Consider the following 5,564-nt stretch of genomic DNA (forward strand, 5'->3'; position numbering starts at 1 on the left):
CCTCCAATCGTGGTGTGTGTTGCTCCACGTGAAATCTCCTTCAAAATATGTTAGATCTCACCAAAGTGGCGTCCTCTCCTTCAAAAATAGGTTTAGTCTTGCTTTTATACGTGTTGGGTAGGTCTAGGGCCGAAATAACCTTGTCCCGGGCGAAATAGGACACATTTCACGTCACCGGCACCCAGCACAGAGCCAGGCGCCCTCCATAGCGCCCAAATATTTGTGCATACTGTTTTTGGCGCCACAGGCCAGGCGCCGCCTGTGGCGCCCAAATTCGCACCTTGCCCGGTTTCATTCGTTGTGGCTCAAATCTTGCGCGTTTGGCCCCGTCCTGTTTGGAATTTGGAAAAACGTAAAACATGAAAGTTGTAGCCCTTCGAGTTAGCTTTCCAACCATATATTGTGGAGACCAAATGGAGTTCTGAGCAAAAGGTTATATCCATTTTACTAGACAGTACGCAATATGCCTACTCGATTCTTTGTTCGCTCTAACTATCATCCGTTGACCCCCAAACACGATTCCGGCTTAATTCTTTGAGCTTTTACTCAGACTTCAAAGCTCCAAATCACTTAAATTCATTCCATAACATCTATATAGCTCGAAATCACTCCTACAAGGCATAAAACACACAGTTAGTGCAAGACACTAGCGATTAAAGCTCAAACTCAATCAAAATACAGTAAATTTGAGTGTAATAAGCGACTAAAATACATAATTATAGGCTATCATCACTCATCTTAGGTACTTCAAGATTGGGGACTTCGCACTCAAGAAAGTTTTTCAATCAACGAAAGCAACCAATGCAGGAAAGTTGAGTCCAAATTGGGAAGGACCTTACAAGATTCGAGGTGTCGCTGGTAAAGGTGCCTACGAGTTAGAAACCATGGATGGCAAGGTTCTACCCTCGAGTTGGAATGCTGTTCATTTGAAGAAGTACTATTTCTAAGCAAAAGAAATACCCATGGTAAGGTATCTCTCAATTACGATTTTTATTTTGTACAGTTAAAATTATACTAACAAGATAGCCAAAAACCTAACCCACACCAAATGACGATATTAGACCTGAAAGACACGTGGAAGTAACATAATTCCCGGTCTAGGGTTACAACCTTTCTGATGGAAACATAAAGGGTTAAGCAGTCATCATCAAAATTATATATACCTCCGAGTCCCATAAGTTTTTCCTTTTTCAGGAAAAGGACCACATGGAAGGAATAATCAAGTGCTCGAGATTTCATACTTCAAAGCTCAAACACTTGGGAGACTACATATAAGGAACGCAAAGAAGACTGGAAAACTCAGAATTCAATTCAAGCTTAAAGTCTACCCAACAAATTGAAAGCTCAGAGCAAAATCACGTGTCAAAAACGCAAGCTTGATTCAATAACCTGTGAAGAATACACTCGTGGATGTAAATTTCAAACGAATGTTTAGGTTAAAGACAATATTTAATCATGGGTTGCAAGATATACCCTTGAATTTTTTACAAATCTATTGTAAAGAAAACAGTTACGAAAGAGTTATAGATGATACTTAAATACATGTAAAGTATTATATAATTTGAAAGTTCGAATGATACAAAACTTTCCTCAAAGTTATTCAAAGAAACGTGTGTGTTCCTATTTCTTCTTTCGTATGTTTACACCATTATGAAGTTGAGACGTCTTCTTCATTAAGTGTCATTCATAATGAGGCCCTCTTTTATAATTCGTGCTTATTCAAAAGAGTCATGAAGCATTGAAGAATTTTTAAATGCAAAAGTTAAAATAACAAAGGGTAAAACAAAAACCCAAATATTGAAATAGGTGGAAAATAAAGCCCAAACTTGTAAATATAAGACAAGGGTAAACCGCTAAGAGAGTAGAACGGAAACTCAAAATAAAGGTATTATAAAAGTTAGACAAAAACTGTATAATAACCTGGTTAAAATTAAGTATGAACTTAGTTCCAACCTGACTGTCTTATACAAAAAATCTCGAAACGGACTAGGGGTAAGATTTTCCAAAACATTACCCCAAAATGGGACCAGGGGTAAACTTCCAAACATTCCACCAATACAAAAACAAAGAAAACTTCAAGCTTTTTCACTTTCACTGTGGGGCAAACTCTAAACCGGTAGGATGGAGAGTGGAGTCATCACAAGAAGGAAGAGCAGCTTGAGCAGAAGAAGGTTGAGCAATAGCTTCACCAGGAGTAATTTCATCACCTTCGGGAATACCAACCTCAGGTGAAGAAAAGATTTGACACGACTGGGTCTTTTCAATCGTCTTTCTAGTCTTTACAATCTCAGCATCTAAGTCAAAGCCTTCCTTGCCTACTTCCATTAATGTTTCGAAGCGAGTGTTCAAAAAAGCCCGGCTAACATCAAGGGCGGCTTTATCTTCAAGGGCCTCATAGTCTTTTTCCCATTGCTCAACTTCAGCGCTTAATTCATCTTTCTCATTCAAGGCAGCATCATAAGAAGCTTGTAGGGGGGCAAGGGATCTCTCAAAAAATTTAACCTTGTCTGAAGATACACGAAGATCTTCTTGAGTTTGTGTGAGCATTTGAACAAGCTCCCCCGAGTAAGCTTCTTTTTGGTTTAGCAAATCCTTTAAGCTCCTAATTTCTTCAAAAGCCTAGGAAAGTTGTTTAGCAAATGAAGACTCAAGAAGATTCTTATCTTTTCCCGCCTGATTAGATGAGGCTTTCTCAACTGCTAGCTCCGTTGCCATAACCTTTACTTGCTGCTCTAAGGTACACTTTTCTTCCTCTAAAACCTCCATTTCAAGTTGAAGACCCTCGAACTGCTCTTTCCAATTGTCTGCCTCAGTGTGATAATCATTCATCAACTGCTCTATGTGGACAATCCTTTTCATCATCTCCATACCGATGAGATTGATCTACACAATAGAAAGAGGAATTTGATATTAGTAAAAGAAAAATCACGTAAAATAAAAAGATAAGGTTTATACCTTTAAAGATGAATGCACAATATCATTCATCCATGTTAGAGAGCTGTGACTTTCCAGTTTAGACTTCTCAACTAGGCCAATTAGTGGTTTCAACCATACGTCGGCTTGGCCTGATTTCTTCAAAAGATTACCATCTGCAGGAATCTCGATAGTAACTTGTTTCATTGCCCTACTGTTACTAGAGGAACCAATTTCAGCATGAAAATTTGTGGAAGAAGGAACAGTCGAGGAAGTCAAAATAGCCACGGGTGGAGCAGTGGCAGCAGCAGCAGGTACGAGCAACTGAGATTCAATTGGAGCAGACACAGGCAAAAAGGCAAGGGTGTTTCCTCATAAATAAAGCCAAAGCTTTCTTCATCAAATCCACGAGAAAAGAGTTGTTCAGTAGAGTCACGGGGTGCTGCAGACGTCTCTTCATCAGAACTCACTAAGGTAGCACTCTCAGGCTCAAGCATGGGAACAAAACTAGGAGGAGGAGTAGCTTCGTCATCTGAAATGACCCGCCTTCTAGCTCGTGGCGTACGAACTAACAAGTCTTGGTCCTGTTCCTCTTCATCTTCAGGATTCTGTGGTCTATCGGCTTTTCTTTTTGACGAGGAACTCAAGATTATCTCTTGAGCCTATGATAGAGACAGCCTTGAAGCAGCGATTGATGCAGCGCTCACACCCCGAATGGGAAACCCTAATAAAGAAAAGGGTTAATAAGTTCCAAGATAAACATGAAGATAAGGAAGAAAGTGAAAGAGAAAGTTACCGTAAGTTTTCACTTTCCATCCAAATCAGTTTGAAAGATATTTCCAGGACCTTTATTCCATTGGAGCAACAGTTAACAATTTTTCTACCCAACTACGGAAATCAGAAATGTCCTCAACAGATCCCATGGTTGCTGAAAAAGAAAAGTAAAACAGTTACGAGAGTACAATTTCTTCACAAAAAATGATTTAAGTAAAAGATTGGAAGAGAAACTTACGTGCAAAGTTCCAATTATCAGGGAAGGGCATGTTTTCTTCACCTACTAACCCACTTGTAGGAGCAGCAACAAATCGGGCGTACAAACCACGATCTTTGTCGTCTTCAGGGCTAACCAAAACCCTATTACTTCTCTCCACGAGAGTAAAAACCCCATGACGGAATAATTTGCGAGAGTAAAGATGAATCAGATGGTAAAAGGCGAAGCCAGATTTGACAAGTATCTAAGGCATGCCACAGCCCTCCATACAATAAGACCATTCTGTCCTAAACACACATCAAAGAAACGGCAAAACTCAATAATAACTGGATCAATAGGAGGCCTAAAACCTAATGTGAAGGGATATGTATACACAAAAGAAAAACCAACTTTAAAGGAAGTGATCCGTTGATTCTCATTGGGGACAAGAATCGGGAAGTCAAATTTCCAATAGCAATCTCTAGGCACAATAGAAACTAAACCCTCAGTGATCTGGGAAGGGTAGACATCAGCGCGATCGTGAGAAGACATAGTTGTATGAAGAAGTAGTGCGTACTAAAGAACAAGAGTAAGTTATGAATAAAGAACACTGAAGAAAGTTTTTCGTGAAAGCAAAGGCAAAGGATGTATTTATATGCAGAAGCAACCGTCATGTAGAAAAGGTAATGATGAAAACGTCATTATGAAAACTGTCACTTCGTGACTGATGCAGCTGCAAAAATACCCTAAAACCTGCTGAAGAGTTGCAGAGCCAATTGATGACTGCCACGTGTCACATGCATTAAATGGAAGTGACACACGGCGCATTGGTTCAAAAGAAGATACAATGATACGTGAGAAACGGCGGCAAAAATTCCCGCCTTAAATGAGATCCACTTCCCAAATATTCAATTGCTGAATAATGGGTAAGTGGGGGGACTATCTATATTGGAAAAAATAAATATTGCACGTGGAATTAATTATGTGGCTGACATGGCAAGACACGTGGATCACTAGAAAAGCGACAGCTGGAGAAGAGCATTAAAAAAGACGTGAGTCTTAATAGATACGAGCAAAACACCCATGAGATGAGAAGAAACGGTTGATCGAGTCTCTTTAGCGATTTGAAGAGGCGACGGTGGAATGAATCAAGACAGTAAAAAGGGCAGATTCATTGGTCATCAATTAATGAGCATGGATGATTACAAACGTTACACAATCTTCACGAAACAGTTACGATTACCAATTATAACGCTTTATTAATATCATTGATGCTCATAATGATTTGGTCATAAAGGAGGAAAAGACGTTGTACTTGGAGGTCACTATATAAGGGAAAGAAATGTCATCTGTATGGACAAGTTCTGATTATTATTGAAATACAACTATTTACTTTTGATTTCTATTGATTACTTTGCTATTTCATACCCTAATTTCCTTTCTTATTGCAAGAATATTAATTTTCTTGATTATCAGTAACCCGAGTACTACTAAAAATAAGCTTTGGCCGAAATTTCTATTTTTTGGTTAAACAACCAATCGTGTACAAACACTCGATAATGTATGGGTCAAAAATTATCTCTAGTATGATTAAGTCACGTTAGCATTAATGATGCGTTCACAGGCCGCCACGTGTCACCGAACCAAGATCTATATTTTTTATCAAACAGACCATATGAGG

The sequence above is a fragment of the Nicotiana attenuata genome, chromosome 12 (genome assembly GCF_001879085.1).
Source record: "Nicotiana attenuata strain UT chromosome 12, NIATTr2, whole genome shotgun sequence".
Lineage (NCBI taxonomy): Eukaryota > Viridiplantae > Streptophyta > Magnoliopsida > Solanales > Solanaceae > Nicotiana > Nicotiana attenuata.